The 22,860-nt window shown below is 36.3% G+C and overlaps 1 long non-coding RNA gene across 1 annotated transcript; it reads right to left on the bottom strand.

Annotated features, from left to right (window-relative positions):
* Positions 1 to 5,575: 5,575 nt before the first annotated feature.
* LOC110791744 (uncharacterized) lies at positions 5,576 to 8,114 on the bottom strand. The gene is made up of 3 exons (XR_008923212.1): positions 8,077 to 8,114; positions 7,856 to 7,983; positions 5,576 to 5,679 (listed from the first exon to the last, which is right to left on the bottom strand). It is a non-coding gene; the product is annotated as an uncharacterized lncRNA (long non-coding RNA).
* Between the last annotated feature and the right edge of the window lie 14,746 nt (positions 8,115 to 22,860).

A 22,860-nucleotide genomic window follows, 5' to 3' on the forward strand; every position in this document is an offset into this window, starting at 1 on the left:
TGTGATCCCTGTTTTTCGGTGTCAGTGGGCTAACAACCACAATGGTGTGAAGCAAGATGAAATTTTCCCGGGTTTAACCTTGGTGAACTTTGATCGACTAAGTGACAGTGACGAGCCATTCATTCTAGCATCACTAGCTAAGCAAGTTTTTTATGTGGTTGACAATATTGATCCTAGATGGCGTGTTGTTGCCCAAGGAAAAAGACATATTTTGGGTATTGATGATGTTGTAGATGAAGATGCGTATGATGAGTATGATGACACACCTCCGTTACCAATGGTTGTTCAACCATTGCCAGAAGAGGAGGATGCAAATAATACTAATCATATGCGTACAGATCATACGGAAGGAATATGGGTTACAAATCGTAATTGAAACATACATGTGTAAGTTCGGGCTTCACTTCTGATGCATTGTTGAAGTTTTCGACTTTGTTCTTTCTATTCATAGCTGACAGCCTGTGCGCCTTGGAATTTGATTTGAACTCTAGTTGTTCTTTGATTTCATATTATTTTGGTAAATTGGTCTTTTTTTGGCAAATAAAAACTGTTATTAGGATAAACATTACAAACAAACAACATTGTCATTGGATAACAAAATCTAGTATGCTATTTCTTTTGCCCTCACATATGGATACATGGTAGGTGTCATTTATATGTCATATTATGATTTCACTCCCAACTGACAATAAATTCTGTCATATGATGCAGATCCTGCAGAACTTTCCACTACTGTTTTAGGGATTGGTAATAACTATTAGTTGGGACAAGTTTTCTTCTTCACACTCAAGCTGTGCTTTCTTCGCAAACCTGGAGGACTATACAGTGTAAATAAATCTGTTACCCCACCTTTTACACAAGGTAATCCTTCTTTTACTTTTACCTATTATAGTGTGATCACTTTTACTGAATCATGGGTGCAGTGACATTTGATGTGGATTTTGGATATGGATTTGTTGTTAATTCTGTGAAAGCATTTTTTTATTATATGATTTAATTGCTGTTAGTATTGAGGTTGAGCAACCCCCACCTCAAAGATAAATGGAAACAACATTACTCCGTATTATGTTTTTTAGCAATAATTTTTCAGATACATTCTGAAAACTTTGATTTGAAACCATTTACTCTATACAAATATATCGTCTTTTCCTGAATTCCAAGGTAAAGAAATTTGATAGTGTTTAATATGGCCTGCGGTTTTGCTTTGCTTTGAGAAATCTTCTTGATTGAAGCAAAGTGTTTTCATGAATACAGAGTATTTCTTAAGCTGATAGCCGTATCGCCTTCATAGTGGCTTGATCAAGCTCCAGAGTAACTCTTAGTCCTTTATCTTCTTTTCTTTTGAGTAAGGATGGGTTTAAATATTTAAATACCATGATAAACACAGAGTAGCAACGGTAATGAATTAACTCGTATGTGATTTATAAACAAAGTATCATGCCACTGTCTATGATCATGATCATGGTAGTATTAGTTAGTTACTTAGTTGGTGTTATTCATTGAACTTTTAAGCTCAAACAAGCTGTAATCTGTTAGTTTGTATAACTATTATTTCAGTACTAACAATGCTTTAATTTCTGTTAGATAATTTAGTGGCAGATGGTAACAAAGTGATAGTGGCAGATGGTTCAGTACTAACATACGACATACCATCTGCCACTATCTGTCAGCGTATTGCCGTATGGCGTATTCAGTCTTACTTTAGACCAACTTCTTTTGCTTGTTGCCATTAGGTACTGGTAGTGTCTGAATTTGATGAATATGGCTCTCTTAGGAAAATATAATGTTTTCAACTCTCAACTCTGGAGGTTTTCCTGTCAGTGGAGGCAATCCTTTCTTCATTCTGTGGATCTATCATATGAGATTAATACCTCACAATTTTGTCATGGGTTCATGGTTGTAGTTGATATTCATGTTGTAATAGAAATCACCTGCTCGGGATAAATCAATTGTAGTTAGGCTCAGCTGGGATTTTGGGGGCAATTGACCTAAATCAAATCAAATACTTGTAAGGCAACTGGTACTAGTCTACAACAGATTGAGGTAGCTGCTTGGATCTCAGCTGCTTGGAACGTATGTTTTACTTACGAGTTACAATTACAACTACTACCTGAAATTTTGAGTTCTTCTCTGAAACCCTATTTTATATTTAGGAAATAGTTCTAACTACTTTAGCAGTGTTAAGTTCTGTTAGTTGATATTCAGCTCCCGTTTTTCATGAGGAGACCAGCGAGATAGATTGTGGCACTCTTGTTTGATCTTTCAAAAGTACAAATAGCTATAAGTACTTCTGTTATTTTATTTTGAATTATCTGTTACTAGAGAATGGAAGCAGTTGAGTTGGGTTAGAGCTTTTGTTTCTTTTACCTCCTTTCTCACTTATCCTCTGAGGTATATAAATGGGTTCTCTGAAATCCATTGGATATGCAGACGTCTTGTGGAACTCCCGAGTCTTGAATCTTGATATCTAACTTGCCATCACCCTATCCAAGCATACAACCCACCTCTATTTTAATTTATACCCCTGTCATATTTTGCAAATCATCTTAATTCATTCACGTATTAAAAAAACGGAGGTGTGTGCCAAAAGTTCAAAACAATATCTCTTGGTTGTGTAGACTTGAATCTTGTTTCTGCTATTTCCAGTTTGACCAAACATTGGTTGAGGTACATGGAAGTGATGAAACACAAGCGGTTAGCGAGTATCTTTACTTATAGCTAATAGCCTAATAGCCTTGCAATGGGAACTCTTTTAGCCACTATCAATCCAAGAGAACCAGTCAGTTTTTAGAAGTTCAGTAGTGTTACTTTGATTTTAACTCAGTAGTGAACCAGTTTGTTGTAGGGTCAGGTGTTCAGGCTGGGGCTGTTGTTTTTAAAAGTCCAAATCATGGATTACTAGTTGTTGTTTTCCTAACCAACCAGTGGGTTATGCTTATATGAAGCTGACTAGCTCGCAATAATAACACTGAGAACACAACATTTGCTTACTTCTAATCAGTTCTGTGCACTAAACTCGATTACTTTTCAACGGAGCTGTGCAGATCAGTGCGCAGAACTGGTCTGTTCTGATCAGTTCTGTGCACTGATCTGCACAGCTCAGATCAGTTCTGTGCATATAGTGCACAGTTTTGTTTTATTAAAACTGAAAACTGATTTCAGTTTTGATTTTATTTTTTAAAAAACTGTTTCACTTTTACGTACAGTCGTACACTCTATCCATATGGAGAGTCTTAAGCTCTATAAGTTGTAATCATGTATTAAATTTCTACTAAGTATTGTTCCCTTTACTAAGTATTGCTCTCTTTTCTTTGTTGCAGGACCGTAGCTAGCATGGATGATCATCGTGATAATGAAATACAGGGAATTGATGGAGCTAGTCATCCTACGGGGGAATCACAAGGTACCAACACTAGTAAAAAGACCAAATTCCGTGGTCCGTCAAAAGGAGTTCAAGCCAAAAAGCCTATGCATCTTCAGTATAATCAATATGGAATCCCCGATGGAGAATGGTCAGGAGAATACGGGAAGCAAGTTGGGTCTTGTGCTGCTAGAATTAACATTAATGTGAAAGAATATTCAACGTTAGATGAACACACAAAGAAGGGGTTTTGGGAGGAGACCAAGGTAAACATTGAATAAAAACTTGATTTGTATTCTCCTAGATTATCTATTTGTGTAGCATACGTTTCTAACAATCTCTTATCCATAAAATTAACAGCTTATGTTCCACATTATTGATGATCCGGCTAAAAGGAGAGAAAAATATTTTCATATGTGTGTGGCGAAACGCTTTGGAGCTTTCAAGTCCAGGTTAACGCGGCGTTGGATAACTAAGAAAGAAAAAATGCCGAAACATCAGACAAATGACATGCCTTGGGACATCTACCATCAAATCACAGAGGATGATTGGAAAGCATTTGTGATGGAACGAAACAAGCCGGAGATGTTGGTAATAATGAATTTACTTTGCTAGATATTTTTTTATATAATTATATGATTAGTTTGTTGTTGCCATCTTTAAATGTTTGACATGTTCTTTATGTGTTTCCGCTACAGGTTCGTAGAGAAAAAGCAAGTAAAAGTGCATTACAAAACAAGCACCCACATCGCACAGGCCAAAAGGGTTATGTTAGAAAGAGACCAGAGTGGATAAATGATGGGCGACTACCGCCAGAGGCAGCTTTAACCCTCTCAAGTGGCTCCTCCTCAGTGACCTCATCACTCACCACAACGCCAGATAGATTTAAGAAGTTTAGATCAGTAGAGTGGATCTTGGCTCATCAAGTTAAAAACAAAGAGGGAAAGTGGGAAGTTAACCCGAATGATAAGGAAGCCGTAAATATTGCTAAGATGGCTGTAAGTGCATATGAAATTTGACGTTCTATATCCTTTTCTTTGCTTCTCCTTTCCATCATGTATACCATCTAATTTTTACTTTCCTAATTCTTATAGTTGGAGTACATAGAAGAAGAGGGAAAAGGAAATATTTCTTTCACCCAGGGAGAAGATGCCCTCACCAAGGCTATGGGAAAAAAGGATCACCGTGGGCGTGTCAAGGCAACAGGTGGAGTTAATGTCGGTTACAAAGTTGCTTTCGGTCCAATAGACCGAAGTAGTAGATGTGGCCATATTGAACCATCACCGGAGGCAGTCGAATCAATCAGAGCTTCGGTGAGAAGGGAGTTTGAAGATCAATTAGAGAGAAAGGTGGCGGAGGCCCTCCAAAAGCAACTAGCCACATTGAAAGCAACCGGTCAACTAAACACCCTCTCTACCCCCGCACTTGATTCTGCTCTTGTAAGTGATGAGTTTGATGTTAACCGTGCACTCGTAACCTGTTGTCCGAGTTCATCGCAGCAACCACGCGAGCTGAAGGTATATATTCTCTATAGTGCATACACTCAAAACACCCTTAGCTAGGTTTTTAATATTGTACTTTGTAGTGATTTCTGAAATTTAGTAAATTTATTTGTGAACACTAGTAGAAAAAACCCTTATTGCAGCGGGCTTTTAGACCCCTGTTGCAGCGTACATTGTATGCTGCAACTGGGGGGCCTGCAACAAGTCTGAACTTGTTGCAGCGTACAATGTTCGCTGCTAAAAGGGGTTTTTTGCAGCGTACATATGTATGTACGCTGCAACAAATGCCAAAAAAATGGCAAAAATTTGGAATTGTTGCAGCGTACATATGTATGTACGCTGCAAAAGACTCAACTTTTTGCATCGTACATTTATTTATACGCTGCAACAAGTCTGGAATTTTGCGAAATTTTTTTCCCTTGTTGCAGCGTACAATATATATGTACGCTGCAACAAAGCACTTTTGGTGGGAAAATTCTAATTTTGTTTAGGGATGCCTAGAGTGCCTTGCACCAAATATAGAAACCTGTCAAAACAATAATAGAATAACGCAACCTGTATAACAAATATAAAAACAACAACTGGAGTTTTGTATACTATATATCCCAAAACCAAAGTGCACATATTACATTTAAATATATGTTCCAATTTGAACATAATGATACATTTTAATATAAAATTTATTCTATAACAACTAAACCAACTCGATCAAGCGAGCTAAAGCCAATAATAAATACTTGCTGGTAAAAAACTTAGCCCATTGCTCACGAACCACATCAAATTCCTCGCATAAGGCGCAATCCTCGGAGTGTAGACCTTTACAAAAACAGAAATTTAAATTAAACATTAGATTAAATACAAATTAAATATCACATTTTAACATTCAAGAAACTAATGACAATGTCCTAATAGTCTAAAATGAGTCCTTAGGTTCTTTAGTTCAAAGTTGGGAGCGAAAATGTCATTTTAGCCTAAATATGACCTATAACGACCCAATGAGCCTATAGGTGCATAAATAGATTGGAACGAGTCTTAGATCGTTAAAATTATGCATATTAAACATGTAATAAGTTTTAAATGAGTCCTTAGGTTCTTTATTTTAAAGTTGGGAGCGAAAATGCCTTATTTTAGCCTAGATATGACCTATAACGATCAAACAAGCATTAAATGGGTATAAGTAGATTAGAATAAGTCCTAGAAACTGAAAACTAAGCTTATTAATCATATAATAATTTAAAAATGAGTCATTAGGTTCTTAAGTTCAAAGTTTAGAGCGAAAATGTCATTTTAGCCTAAATATGACCTAAAACGACACAATGAGCCTTAAATGGGCATAAATGGATTGGAATGAGTCCTAGAAAGTTAAAACTAGAATATAAAACATTTAGTAGGTTTAAAATGAGTCCTTAGGTTCTTTAGTTCATAGTTGGGAGCGAAAATGTCATTTTAGCCTAAATATGACCTACAACGACCTAATGAGCCTTAAAGGTGCATAAATAGATTGGAACGAGTCTTATAAAGTTAAAATTATGCATATTAAACATGTATTAAGTTTAAATTGAGTGCTTAGGTTCTTTATTTTAAAGTTAGGAGCGAAAATGCCTCATTTTAGCCTAAATATGACCTATAACTATCAAACAAGCATTAAATGTGCATAAATAGATTAGAATAAGTCTTAGAAACTTAAAACTAAGCATATTAATCATATAATAAGTTTAAAATGAGTCATTAGGTTCTTAAGTTCAAAGTTGGGAGCGAAAATGGCACTTTAGCCTAAACATGACCTATAACGACACAATAAGCCTTAAATATGCATAAATGGATTGGAATGAGTTCTAGAAAGTCAAAACTAAGCATATAAAACATTTAGTAAGTTTAAAATGAGTCCTTAGGTTCTTTAGTTCATAGTTTGGAGCGAAAATGTCATTTTAGCCTAAATATGTCCTATAACGACCAAACAAGCCTTAAATGTGTATAAGTAGTTAGAATAAGTCTTAGAAACTTAAAACTAATCATATTAATCATGTAATAAGTTTAAAATGAGTCCTTAGGTTCTTAAGTTCAAAGTTAGGAGCGCAAATGCCTCATTTTAGACTAAATATGACCTATAACGATAAAACAAACATTAAATGTGCATAAATAGATTAGAATAAGTCTTAGAAACTTAAAAATAAGCATATTTATCATATAATAAGTTTAAAATGAGTCATTAGGTTCTTAAGTTCAAAGTTGGGTGCCAAAATGTCATTTTAGCCTAAATATGACCTATAACGACACAATGAGCCTTAAATGTGCATAAATGGATTGGAATGAGTCCTAGAAAGTTAAAAATAAGCATATAAAACATTTAGTAAGTTTAAAATGAGTCTTTAGGTTCTTTGGTTCATAGTTGGGAGCGAAAATGTCATTTTAGCCTAAATATGTCCTATAACGACCAAACAAGCCTTAAATGTGTATAAGTAGTTAGAATAAGTCTTAGAAACTTAAAACTAAGCATATTAAACATGTAATAAGTTTAAAATAAGTCCTTAGGTTCTTTATTTTAAAGTTGGGAGCGAAAATGCCTTATTTTATCCTAAATATGACCTATAACGATAAAACAAGCATTAAATGTGCATACATAGATTAGAATAAGTCTTAGAAACTTAAAACTAAGCATATTTATCATATAATAAGTTTAAAATGAGTTATTAGGTTCTTAAGTTCAAAGTTGGGAGCGAAAATGTCATTTTAGCCTGGGGTTGGATAATTTTAAACACATACTAATTCCAAAATATGCTAAACCAAATACACCCTTAATGATTTAATTTCCATTTGTCTACTTCATGTCTCTAAATAAACATCGATAAATTAGCACAGACTTGAGTTTATTGAAAGAAAAAGGCAGAAGAGAATACTGCTGCTGTTAAAAGAATAAATCTTGTTATTTATTTTACAACACAGTTTTGCATAATAATAATATCAAGGCACTGGGGAAATAGGATGTTTTTACCTGTGAGACAAAAAGTTTGGCTCTTCAGACAACAACATTTGTTTATTCTCATTACTCGAAAGCCATGATAATGGCTGACATTCTTGTATACCACCCATCATTAACGGCATATGCATCCCATTCTGGAACTGGATTATGAGCACTGGTTATATAATCATTCAATTTAAAAGAAAGTATGCCAGCAAGGAAAAGAGTGATTGTCATCTAACGTGTATATGTACCTGGTTACTGCAGTCTAGAGACAGAAGTTGGTGTTTTCAGATATTATCCTGTTAGGTGAATACCAGGCATTAGTTACTAATGAATATCGGCAGTCGGGTTATAGGATTTGTTATGCCTAATCCAAGAAATTAGCAGTAAGTCGGTATCTTAAAACATATTTAGGTCCTTTCCTTTTTAACATTCTAATCATCTCTTTACCACCAGTAAGAAGGGAGTTTTGCAACTATTTTCTAGCACAGTGTCCATGTATACTAAGAATAGGATACCTTCAATCATAACTTCACTCCACCTTCCACCAACAATTAAAAATGTAAAGCAATTATAATGCTACCTTTGCCTTAGAGTTAGGTTACCACTTTACCAGTTTGGGATGCATTGTTGTTAAGTTAACATACCACTTTTGGACTTTGTTCTCTCTACTATATCTCTTAATTTGGAAGTTGGAACTCACACCCACCCTAATTTTCTCTCTCTACTTCTTCTCCCTCCTTATTCTCCATGCTCTAGAGAAATGTAAAATTAGCTCTAAGACAGAAGTAGTAGATTCAGAAATGATGAGGTAAAGTAACTTGACAGCAAATTCAGGGGCAACATATTTATACCTTGTGTAAGCGAATCTGGTTAAGTGATTCCTTCAAGGAGTTTTCCATCTGCTGTAGATGCTTGACATTGTCTATCTTATCAGGATTACTCTAACAGCTGTCCAAAACAATTACCAATAAAAAAGTTATGGACTTGAAACTTAGCTCAATGTACTCATAAATCATAATGCATTTGTTAACAGTAAGGCACCTATGCCTATAGATATGCCTGCACCAGTGCTAGATTCTGAAGTCATATACCAAGAAAATGACTCAGATGATATAATGCTGACAATACTGAAGAAACAATGCAGTCACCAAAGACAGTCAGTTCATGTTGGTCAAATTCTCAGAACAATCAACAGATCACATCGACCACCTGGTTGGCTTGCTGAATTTTAACACAATGCAGAGGTTACTCATAGAACCTCTACTCAGAAATACAGGAAGAATTTTGCAGCATTTCCGAGTAATATGACCCAAGTACAAGACCCAGCTAGTTTCAGTGAAGCAATTCAACATGAATGTTGGATTGAGGCCATGAATGAAGAGTTGAAGGCCTTGGAAAGCAACAATAGTTGGACCTTGGCTGACCTGCCTTAAGGAAAAAGGGCAATAGGCCGCACGTGGCTCTATGAGACAATACAATCATAAATTCCTAATGGGTCAATAGAAAGGCACACAGCTAGATTGGTGATTCTAGGGCGTAAACAAAGGTTTGGAATAGACTACCAGGCAACATTTGCACCAGTGGCAAAAATGACAACTGTAAGGTCCTAATTGGCAATTGCTGCAATGGAAAATTTGTGACAGTGTTGGTGTATGTAGATTACCTACTCATAGAAGGCAACAATGAAGACTTAATAAAAAGAGGTCAAACAGTTCAATTCCTGTCAACAAGTTTTCACATGAAAGATCTAGGAAACATCAGATAATTTTTGGGAATAAAAATTGACAGAACTTTTCATATGCTCCAGATGAGTACCACTAATACAAGAAACACTAGGAAAGCAGCAACTCAAGGATCATCAAAAGCACCAACTAACCACCATAACGACGATCCTTGAATACATCTGAGAAACAAACTTCTCCGGCTCGTCGCATGTGATCCTGATATTGATACATATACAAATAAGAATAACATAATAATAGATAGAAGACATATAATGTGAATAGGAACATCCAACTCGTGTGAGACACAAACTGCACAGCACAATGATCCCCAAATCTTCTCTAGATTAAAAAACTTTTATCACTGACCTTCAGGTCTTGCAAAGAAGCAGATGATGGCAGTCCAGTGACCATAACTGCAGAAACACCAATACAAGAATTTCATATAGCAGTGAAATTACCAAAAATATGCCAATAGAGAAGCAAGACTACCCCTCTGTAGTCAGTGTGCTTAGGTGATCCACCTCTATAACTACTAGCACTATAACTGCTGTGATGGTCTGATGATGATGATCCTCGTCCACCATGAGCGAATTCCACCTGTGAGTATATAACACCAATGTAAATGATGCAAGAGTTATCAGATAAAAAAAGCACATGTAGACAGGCAGCAGAAACAGGGTTCCAAGAATACCTCCCCGCAAACGATGTCCATCAAAATCATAACCATTTCGACCTTGCACAGCATCTTCAACCTCTCGTTCATCTTCAAACTGTAAAAGATGGTTAAGAATACACAATAACACAAGTTGGGCCAATGAACAAACCCTAAAAACGAATTGAACAAACCCTAAAAACGAAATGAACAAACGAATTAACCATAAAAACGATTTGAACAAACGAATTAAACAAACCCTAAAAACGAATTGAACAAACGCACAGAACCCGAAAAACGAATTGACCAAACCCTAATTCTTAAAACAAAAATCAGATAAACGAATTGAAAAACCTAGAAGAGGGGACAGAGAGGATTACTAGCCACGTCGAGGAGGTTGACGGAGAAAAGGACGCGAGAAACTTTCTTTCTTGGAACCACCGACGCGAGCAAACTAAGTTCTTTCTTGGACCCACCAGCCGAGCAAGCTAAAAAGTAGCGACTAGAGAGGAGGCGAGAAAAGAGCCACCGACGACTGACGAGGAAGCCAGAACCACCGACGAGGAAGCTAGATTGACGACGCAGGGAAAGCTTTATGAGCGATGCAGAGAAAGGTTTTTTGTTTTGAGGGGACGACGCGGGGAAAGCTTAAGGGAAGAAGGAGGTCAGCGCGGGGAGCGAAATTCATGAGATGATTAATTTGTTCGAAATAGTTATTCAATCAATATTGCAGCGAATAAACTTTTTATCCGGGCAATTGCAGGGGGCTTTAACATGTACGCTGCAATAAAAATGGGCTATTGCAGGGGGATTTTATTTTGTACACTGCAAAACACTTTTTTGCAGGGGGCAATTAATTTGTACGCTGCAACAACCCTTTAAAGGGTTTGACCCGCGTTGACCGACTGGTTGTTGAAGCGTATTAATACATGTACGCTGCAACAAGAGGGCTGCAACAGGGGTTTTTTCTACTAGTGGAAGGCCATAACTCCATGTCGTCTTGCCCTTGAGGATAAAGTTTTGGGTAACAAAGTGATAGTGGCAGATGGTATGGCGTACCCATTGGATGGTTCGTTGCACCAACACTTTAGATCGATGAAGCCTAGTCATTATAAGGTCCAAGTTGATTGTATTTACGACGGACATGATGATGACACTCTTCCGGTACCTACTGGAGATGGATTCAATAACTTAGGCAGGGCCCTTGCTAGTTTTGTGCAATGGCCAATTCACTTGGTGATTTTCGAAGAAGACGAGGTACAAATTTTTTATTTTTAATTGTCATTCATTGCGTTATGCATCTTTTTATTTATTATTGCTATTTGCCTACCTCTGTTTAGAATTAGATTCAGAGCCTTGAACTCCTTTGGTTTCTACCTCTGTTTAGGACTCTACTCCACGCCCAACAAAGAAGTCCAGGAGTCAAATTTATGAAGAGGTGGTTGGTAGCTCCAAAGAGAAGAAAAACGAATTAATTGTCAAAGAGAAGACAACAGAATTAGTTGTCAAAGATAAGACAACAACATTAGCGGCCAAAGAGAAGGCAACACTTGATTTAGGGTCCAAAGAGAAGACAACACTGAAGTTAACGGCCAAGGTAAACCGTATGCTTCCCTCTCCCCTGTGCTTCAACACTGAAATCAAAACTGAAATTTTCATGCTAGCTTAACATTATTAATTGTTACAGGAAAATTCATGCTCAAATAAGTTGGAGTCGAAATCGAAGTCTAAGAACTCTAAGAAATCCAAAGAGATGGTAGGTAGTTGTGATCGTAAAACTGAAGAATCGGCGGCCAAAAGTAAGAAGCAAACTTTGGCAGACGACACAATTCAAGGTCTTGGCCCATCATGCAATTATTTGAAGTTTATCATCACTACGGCGCCCGGTGATGTATATAAAAATACTTCAATCTCATTGCCCGCTTCGGTTTGGCATTATGACGAAGATCGACAAACTTATGTACATGAGGTTGACGTTGAAGAGTTCCTTAGAGGGGCCTGTCTCAACATTTCAGTGATCCAAGTATATATGATGTAAACTTTTCCGTCGATATTTTTATTTTTGGTTTTGTCAACTATAATAGTTTTTGAAATTTTTGCATTATACATTTACTTTGTAGGTGTTTACTCCACGAGCACACCTTTGCATTTGACAACTCTCAGATTGGGTTTGTTTGTCCCGAGGCGATGTCAAACTCTAGATGCAAGGCCAACCCTCATGCTGTATCAATGTATTTGAAAGTAGTTTTCGATGCTGAAATTGAAAAGGAGAAGAAGGGTGATTCTAACATTACCAAGTGGTTTTTGATCCCATACCATCAAGAGTAAGTGTTAGAGATTGATCGATATTTTGTAAATAGCTATGTTATTGTTATTTTCATGCGTGAGGTTGCAATAACATTTATATATGATGCAGAAATCATTGGATTTTGTACGTGTTAGACCTACGTAGAGGTTCTGCATATATTTTGGACTCTGCGAAAGGTTCCAAACAAGAAAATAATGCATGGGGAATCTTGTGTTTGTAAGTTACTTTCATTTCTTTTTAAGTTATTTCTTTTAGTGCCGAATCAGATTCATGAAGTTTTACTCAACTTCTAGGGCATACCAAGTGTACAAGTTTAATAATGGAATTTGTCCGAATAGAACGACTACGCAGGGGTGGAAAGGCTACCCTATAAAGGTATCATGCTTACTAATTAGCTTTACTTTTTTTGGGTAACTACTTGGATATATAATTTATGATTTGTTTCAAAATCAGTGTGCTCAACAAGTCGGCGCCCGCGAGTGTGGCTATTACGTTATGAAGTTCATGCATGAAATAGTCACGTTACACCATAACTCTGATGAGCGGTTAGATAATGTTCGTTCTTTTACCATATGTTAGTTGAACTACTAATACTAGTACTTGTACGTAGTAGAATTCTTAATTTACAAGTAGCATTACTTATCATGTTACTTAATTATTTCAGGCATACACTCCAAGAAATGCGCCTTATACCGATGAGGAAATAGATGTGGTTCGTGAGCAATGGGCTAAGTTTTTTACAACCGAGTATTTATTTACTTAGGTTGTTTAGACATAAAGATGGAAGCGTTTATATCTTCATGGATTTGGTAAAGTTCTTTAATTTTTCCATAATTACAAGTCTGCTGGATTTGCTAATTTATTGCTTTGAATACTAATATGCTGGTCTTGCTGCTGCTGTGAATCTATTGATGTGTATGAATATTATGCTATTAATGACTGCTCCAATTCTGCTTGCTGCTGTGTGTTTCTCCTATGTTTGCTTCTGTTGCTGCTCTGTATGTAATCATTTGGCCTATTTGGGAAATTCTTCAAAGCTTGAACCAGTTTGCTGCTGCCCGTTTTAACAACTATGTTATCCACCTGATGTTGCCTAGCATAAGTTCAGCCCTTCAATACAGCTAATGCCTCAGTTTGCAGTTTACTATGAGTGTAAATACATTCACTTCCTTCATGGGTGGTCCCTTGTTCACGAACAAGAAGCCAACCAACAGCAGCTCTATCATTCTTTATTCTCTTGCTTGCTTTCCATGCACCATCAACTAGAAGTATATCTGATTTTATATTGCTTTGACCTGTCAAACAGACTCTTTGATTTCCCACTCTATGATTCTGGTCTTCTTGTCTTGTGCTGCTTCCCTGTGTATACTTTTTCCTTACAGTATTATCTGCATATAGTTTGCTTTCCTGAGTTGTTCACCAATTAATGATTTGGTCTTGAAGTTACTAAAGAAAGAAAAGAAGCAACAACTGAACAAATGACCTGAATCTATATTGTATAAAGCATTTCAGTTCATGCGTACCTGTAGGTTCAAAATTCGCAGAAGCAACAACTGAACAAATGACCTGTATACCTGTAGGTTCAAAATTCGCAAAGCTGAACAAATGATCCTGAATCTATATTGTATAAAGCTAGATTACTTAGACTGTATACATGTAGCTTCAAAATATCTTTCATTGCCTACTCCAACTCCATCTTAAACAAAATCCTCATACAAACTGATGATAAAGATAGTGCTAATAGAAGTGGAGAAAATTAATGTGTGTCCTGGTTAATATTTGGAATTGTTTCACTTAAACGTCTGTCACTTTCTAGGAATCAGCAGATCGACAATATGTTTATTTAACCTGGCGGTGTTAGTTCCTGAGACATGGATGATTATCAGGAATTTCCATGAAATCCAAGCATACATCTGTGCATCTAAAAATATAGACGCTTATTCTGATTTTAGCATTAAGAACTAAGTGAAAGAACACAATTTAGAGCTAAAATGACATTTCCGCTCCCAACTTTGAGCTAAACAACCTAAGGATTCATTTGATTCTTATTACATGACTAATATGCATTATTTTAACTTTCTAAAACTCATTCGAATCTATTTATGCACATTTCAGGCTCATTGGGTCGTTATAGGTCATATTTAGAGCTATAATGACATTTCCGCTCCCAACTTTGAACTAAAGAACCTAAGGATTCATTTGATTCTTATTACATGACTAATATGCATAGTTTTAACTTTCTAAAACTCATTCTAATCTATTTATGCACATTTAAGGCTCATTGGGTCGTTATAGGTCATATTTAGAGCTAAAATGACATTTCCGCTCCCAACTTTGAACTAAAGAACCTAAGGACTCATTTGATTCTTATTACATGACTAATATGCATAGTTTTAACTTTCTAAAACTCATTCGAATCTATTTATGCACATTTAAGGCTCATTAGGTCGTTATAGGTCATGTTTAGAGCTAAAATGACATTTCCGCTCCCAACTTTGAACTAAAGAACCTAAGGATTCATTTGATTCTTATTACATGACTAATATGCATTGTTTTAACTTTCTAAAACTCATTCGAATCTATTTATGCACATTTAAGGCTCATTAAGTCGTTATAGGTCATGTTTAGAGCTAAAATGACATTTTCGCTCTCAACTTTGAACTAAAGAACCTAAGGATTCATTTGATTCTTATTACATGACTAATATGCATAGTTTTAACTTTCTAAAACTCATTCGAATCTATTTATGCACATTTAAGGCTCATTAGGTCGTTATAGGTCATGTTTAGAGCTAAAATGACATTTCCGCTCTCAACTTTGAACTAAAGAACCTAAGGATTCATTTGATTCTTATTACATGACTAATATGCATAGTTTTAACTTTCTAAAACTCATTCGAATCTATTTATGCACATTTAAGGCTCATTAGGTCGTTATAGGTCATGTTTAGAGCTAAAATGACATTTCCGCTCTCAACTTTGAACTAAAGAACCTAAGGATTCATTTGATTCTTATTACATGACTAATATGCATAGTTTTAACTTTCTAAAACTTATTCGAATCTATTTATGCACATTTAAGGCTCATTAGGTCGTTATAGGTCATGTTTAGAGCTAAAATGACATTTCCGCTCTCAACTTTGAACTAAAGAACCTAAGGATTCATTTGATTCTTATTAAATGACTAATATGCATAGTTTTCACTTTCTAAAACTCATTCGAATCTATTTATGCACATTTAAGGCTCATTAGTTCGTTATAGGTCATGTTTAGAGCTTAAATGACATTTCCGCTCTCAACTTTGAACTAAAGAACCTAAGGACTCATTTGATTCTTATTACATGACTAATATGCATATTCTTAACTTTCTAAAACTCATTCTAATCTACGTGTGCACATTTAAGGCTCATTGGGTCGTTATAGGTCATATTTAGAGCTAAAATGACATTTCCGCTCCCAACTTTGAACTAAAGAACCTAAGGACTCATTTGATTCTTATTACATGACTAATATGCATAGTTTTAACTTTCTAAAACTCATTCGAATCTATTTATGCACATTTAAGGCTCATTAGGTCGTTATAGGTCATGTTTAGAGCTAAAATGACATTTCCGCTCCCAAATTTGAACTAAAGAACCTAAGGATTCTTTTGATTCTTATTACATGACTAATATGCATAGTTTTAACTTTCTAAAACTCATTCGAATCTATTTATGCACATTTAAGGCTTATTAGGTCGTTATAGGTCATGTTTAGAGCTAAAATGACATTTCCACTCCCAACTTTGAACTAAAGAACCTAAGGATTCATTTGATTCTTATTACATGACTAATATGCATAGTTTTAACTTTCTAAAACTCATTCGAATCTATTTATGCACATTTAAGGCTCATTAGGTCGTTATAGGTCATGTTTAGAGCTAAAATGACATTTCCGCTCTCAACTTTGAACTAAAGAACCTAAGGACTCATTTGATTCTTATTACATGACTAATATGCATATTGTTAACTTTCTAAAACTCTTTCTAATCTACGTATGCACATTTAAGGCTCATTGGGTCGTTATAGGTCATATTTAGAGCTAAAATTACATTTCCGCTCCCAACTTTGAACTAAAGAACCTAAGGATTCATATGATTCTTATTACATGACTAATATGCATTATTTTAACTTTCTAAAACTCATTCGAATCTATTTATGCACATTTAAGGCTCATTAGGTCGTTATAGGTCATGTTTAGAACTAAAGAACCTAAGGACTCATTTGATTCTTATTACATGATTAATATGCATTAGATCTGTCTAAGTTAGAGTTGTTTCACAACCTAATCTTGGTTTGACAGGCATCAGCTTTCCCGGACACTTGAATGCTCACAGAGCAATTAGAAGTACACGTTTATTTGCATGGTTCTCAACAACGTACTTAATTATCTCTATAGTCTGCAACTATATCTTTTAATTTTATGCTTCAATGGAATGTAAAGACAATATCGTGAGTGTAAACTTTGGTACTCATATATATTTTCCTTCCATGAAACTTGCAGGCTAGGGATCGAGTCGATTGGAAGAAAGTCAACACGACCTTAATTAAGGTTTGTAATGCATGATCTAAAGGGACCTAAGTGGCTGGATTAGAGAAATTTGTTAGATTAGCTCTCTAGCCTTTTGTCTTTAGTTGTTAATATTAGTTGTAATTTGTTAGACTAGCTAGGTGTTTAAAAATTGTAAACGTACGTACTATATATACGCTTTGCTCTGTTGGGTTAATATAAATGAAGTTAGTGTAATGATTTATTTATCAAAGATAAGTAGATTCATACCTTTGCTATTTTGGTGTGGATTGGGTACAGGTTTCAATACTCAATGGAGTATATATCTAGATGTGGTTATTGCCACCTATTTTATATTTTAAAAGAATTTGGAAAAAAAAAATTAATGTTGTTGAAGGGGGCTTTTAATGTACGCCTCAACAACATATGAATTTATGGCGCCAATGTACAGGTATAAGCGCAAAAATATAGGTCTGTTGAGGGGGGCATTTAAGAAGTGAGCCTCAACAGAGGAGGCTGTTGAGGCGGGCTTCTGTAAAGCCCCCCACAACAGGTCCTTATTTTTCGCTTTTCTATAGAGGTTGTTGAGGCGGGCTTTTGAAAGCCCCCCACAACAGATCACCTGTTGAGGCGAACAAAGCCCGCCTCAACAGATCACTGAGCTGTTGAAGCTACGTCTGTCGCAGCGGGCCTTGTTCGCCTCAATAAACCCAAAATTCCCCCCTCAACAGGTATTTTTTCCACTAGTGTACCCTACAACAAGTAGAGTTTTTTGCAGCGTACACGACTTTATACGCTGCAACAAGTCAATATTTTGGCGAAATTTTTGACACTTGTTGCAGCGTACATGCATATGTACGTTGTAAAAAAGTACTTTTTGCAACGAACATTGTACGCTGCAACAAGTTCAGACTTGTTGCAGGCCCCCCAGTTGCAGCATACGATGTACGCTGCAACAGGGGTCTAAAAGCCCGCTGCAATAAGGGTTTTTTCTACTAGTGATTACTCTTTGATGTGAAAGTGTATAAATCACTTCAATTGGGCTTTCACTTGGGCTAATGGATATAATATTTTGGGGTATAAACTTACTTTTTATAAGATTAGAATTTGAATTTGAGTTCGAGCTCAATTTTGGGTTTTCAATTCGAGTACGAGCTTGAGTTTAGTTTTTGAGCTCGATTTTGAGTTTTCGAGCTGATTTCGAGTCGAGTTAGAGCTCAAATTTAGTTTTCGAGTTCCAGTTGAGTTTGAAATTTTTATGCCCGCGAGTTTTCGAGTCGAGTCGAGTTTGACTATGAGTTTTCGAGTTCGAGTCGAGCTTAGCCAAACTCGAACTCGTACTAGAGGAAAAAACCTCAAGTGCGGGCTCATTTTAAGGGGTTTAATGCGGGCTATTACATGTGCAGCACATGGCCTGCCCGCACTTGATGTTTCTCAAGTGCTGCCAAAATATTGGCAGCACTTGATGTTTCAAGTGCTGCCAATTTGGAAAATGAGCCCGCACTTGACATATTTTGTGCTGCCAATTTTAGAATATGAGCCCGCACTTCATATATTTAGTGCTGTCAATTTTGAAAATGAGCCCGCACTTGACATATTTGGTGCTGCCAATATTGAAAATGAGCCCGCACTTGACATATTTGGTGCTGCCAAATTTGAAAATGAGCTCGCACTTGACATAAAAATGTTAGGTTATGATACATATGATATTACATAAATCATGCGGAAACAACCATTAACCCAGGAATACATATTATTTACACATAATCATATAGCATAATTTAGATGCATACTCTTTGTTGCGTGCCCTCCCTAGCTGCGCCCGAACCGAGCAAGAACAAGTCTTTAGGACTCCAAGTGTCGTCCCTCCGTAGATAGTCCACAGCACGTCCGGATCCGCCTTAAGATTGACCAACTAGAATCGCCCTTAAGGTACTAGAATTTTCGGCACTTTTGAGCAAGATGTGTGACTGAATTTTTCTCTCAAAAACTCACTTTGAATACTTGAAAACTCGTTATATATTGTGAACCCAGGCCACATATTTATAGGGGTATGGAAAGAGAATTGGAATCCTATTAGGATACGAATTAATTAAACTTAGAATCCTACAAGAACTCTAATTAATTAATTTATCAAATAGAATTAGGAATTTAATCATTAACCGAACTCTGCACGTTTTAGGAATCGTGCATGAACACAAACTCACACACACACACACGGCAGCCACGATGGGCCGCCCATGCGCGTGCGTGCGAGCAGCAGCCCACGCAGCGAGGCCCACGCAGCCGCGGCCTTGGCGCGCGCTGGGCCTGCCTTGCGGTAGGCCTGGGCGCTGCCTTGGCTGGGCTTGTGGCGCGCGTTTGGCTTGCTGGGCGATGGCCTGGCTTCGAGCTGGGCCCTCGTCCGGCAGGCCTCGTCCGATGCTTATTCGTACGATACGCTTCCGATTAAATTTCCGATTCCGGAATTCATTTCCGATACGAACAATATTTAACATTTCCGATTCCGGAATTAATTTCCGTTTCGAACAAATATTTAATATTTCCGTTTCCGGAATTATTTTCCGATTCCGATAATATTTCCGATTCTGACAATATTTCCGTTTCCGGCAATATTTCCGATTCTGGCAATATTTCCATTTCCGATAATATTTTCCGATACGTACCATGTTTCCGTTTCCGGCAACATCTACGACTTGGATAATATTTATATTTCCGATACGATCCATATTTCCGTTTCCGGCAATATCGTCGTTTCCGGAGTATTCATTTCTTGCCTGTGACGATCTCAGCTCCCACTGAAACCAAGATCCGTCGATTCCGAATATTCATAGATGGAGTATTTAATGCCATTAAATACTTGATCCGTTTACGTACTATTTGTGTGACCCTACGGGTTCAGTCAAGAGTAAGCTGTGGATTAATATCATTAATTCCACTTGAACTGAAGCGGCCTCAAGCTAGGCATTCAGCTCACTTGATCTCACTGAATTATTAACTTGTTAATTAATACTGAACCGCATTTATTAGACTTATCATAGAATGCATACTTGGACCAAGGGCATTATTTCCTTCAGTCTCCCAATTGTCCTTAGGGACAAGTGTGCATTTCCTAATTCCTTTGTCGCTCGATGCTTGCTCTTGAACATAAGGTAAGAGTTGTCATCCTTATTATGTCCAGAGGTGTTCCTCGGTTTCAGAGTTCAACTGATCAAATAAACAGATAATCATAGCCTATGATTCATCCGAGCACGGCCATGCATTTCACAATTTCTAGCTCTCCGAGTGGCCTTGTACAACTTTTAAGCATCTCATCCCGATTTATGGGAGGACAATCCCAATCTTGCGATCTTGAGATTAGACTTCGTTTGATAGGTGATTACCTGAGCGTTGCCTTTATAGCCTCCTTTTACGGTGCGACGGTTGGTCAACGTCAAAGCAACCAGTTCTCAAACAAGTAATCTCAAATCACTCAGGTATTGAGGATTTAGTGTCTAATAATTTTAATGAAATTTACTTATGACAGATTTTCATCTCTTACAGTAAAGTTTCATAGGTCTTGTCCGATACTAGTCTTACCAAAGTAAGTATCTATGCAAATGATTATGACATTGCCATGTCCACATAGTTCAAGAAACAGAACTACTAGTCATCTTGCATTCTAATCGTCTAACGTTTTCTATGCGTCCAATTTTATAGAAAACTCCGACTAGGGACCATTTTCAACCTTTGACATTCAAGTTCACTTGATAGACATTTCTTAGTCACAGGACTGGTCCTGACAGTCTATCTTGAATATATCGTCAAATTGAAGGGACTCATCATTTAATACTAAACCAAGATTAAATGGAATATGAAAATACATTTCATATATGATAAATGTTCAACCCCAATGTTTTATAACCATGGGCCTCAAACCCATCTTCTAAAACAATTCATGGAATTCAAAGCTATGCTTGATTTCCAGTGCTACAACGTGAGTGTTGCTTCTCACTTGTTGCATAGGTTTAGTTATCATGCTTTGCCAATCTTAATATCCTTTTCATCGAATGTTCTTCGAGATATGATGATAAGATCTTTTCGAGTTTGTTTATTATGTGATCTAGTCTTTCTTACTTCGATGGTGGTTTTACTCATTTTTCAATGAAGAACCATCAAGTTAGAAGACGTTTTTCTTGCTTCAAGAGTGGTTCTACGCATTTTTCAATGAAGAACCATCAAGCCAGCAGATAGGTGATCTACCCAAGTTCAGTGAAGAACTTTAAACAACCCTGTTTTATTGCTTCTTAGGCAATAGTTACTTTTACTTCAACTGTATAGGTTGCTAGTGATGCTTTGTTTGGATTTACCTATCCAGGCAGTTCATAGATATGTGGAAGATTCTCCGACTATATCTTGGAACATAGAAATTATTATTTTAATTTCCCACGCAACAACTCATGGTCTCCAACCCATGTTGCCATTTTCAAAACACGATGCTCTATAGCTCGTCCTTATCAATGGTTAACTCCAAAGGGTCTTGCTTGATCCTTTGCCAGTGTTTATGCGTGTAGCATCAATATTTAGCATATCTTTGTTTCCTTGAATCAAGAACTATTCCTATGTACCTTTTCAAGTATCATAAGTATTCTTGATCTCAATCTAGTTGATCTTCACTTAGATCAATAGAGATTGGTATATGTTCGTCATGCCTAAAGTCATACGATACGTTTTTGGCGATCCTCATATTATATCATACAAGATAAATTCTTTTGCAGAATAATTCCCAATTGAATTATATTCATGTAACTTTAGCTCATCTAGTTTCAGTAGATACTAAATCCAGCTAAATTCTTTGACATATAATATAGGTTAAGAATCTTACTTAGATCCTTGGATGTTTAACTTAGTAAATGCTTATACATAGTTCAAACATTCTTTACTTAGATTTATTCACATGGGTCGAATATCTCTAATGGAGTCATTCGTGTTTGATTTAGTAAATGCCATTACTTAATCTAAAACATTAATATAAGATCTTTGTAAATAGATCTTAATACCCAGTATGCACTAAGTTTCGCCTTGGTCCAACATTGATGAATAATTTCAAACCTAAGTTATTAGAATTTGAATGTTATTTCACAATAGAGAGATATGTGTGTGATACACATAAGACCAATTAAGTTTTATGTACTCCCACTAAACTTCTTATATATCTATAAGAATCATGTACATTTTATGAAACTAAAATACTTATTAGCTTCACTAAAATACATTTCTAATTCCCAATTGCTTGCTTAAATCTGTACTTAGATTTCATAAGCTAGCTTTCTTTTTCAAGCATTTATTTGGATCCACAAATCCTATGACATACCATGTACATAGTTTATTCCAACATTTTATTGAGGAATTGTTTTGTCATCCAATTGCTATATGTACCGATATGCAATCATTGCTTGAATTATAGACTTGAGCATTACGATTATGCATGAGGTTTCAACACAATCCATGCCATGAATTTGCTTGTAACCTTTTAGCAACTAATCTAGCTTTGTGCGTGAACACAATTCCATGTTTGATGGTTTTTATCCTTAAAACAAACTTGCAACCAATAGGTGTGAAACTATTCTTGCAAATCAACAAAATTTCAATTTTGTCATCAAAACATTGAGTATGTTTTATGGCCTCTAACCATTTAAACATATAGTCTATATATGGCCTCTAACCATTTTAGGGAATCTATATTTCGTCATAGCTTTCTTACAAGTCACAAACTCATTAATCTATATGATAATACTTTGACTGCAAGTTGTAGGTTTCTT

Source organism: Spinacia oleracea, chromosome 6, assembly GCF_020520425.1.
Source record: "Spinacia oleracea cultivar Varoflay chromosome 6, BTI_SOV_V1, whole genome shotgun sequence".
In the NCBI taxonomy this organism is placed as follows: domain Eukaryota; kingdom Viridiplantae; phylum Streptophyta; class Magnoliopsida; order Caryophyllales; family Amaranthaceae; genus Spinacia; species Spinacia oleracea.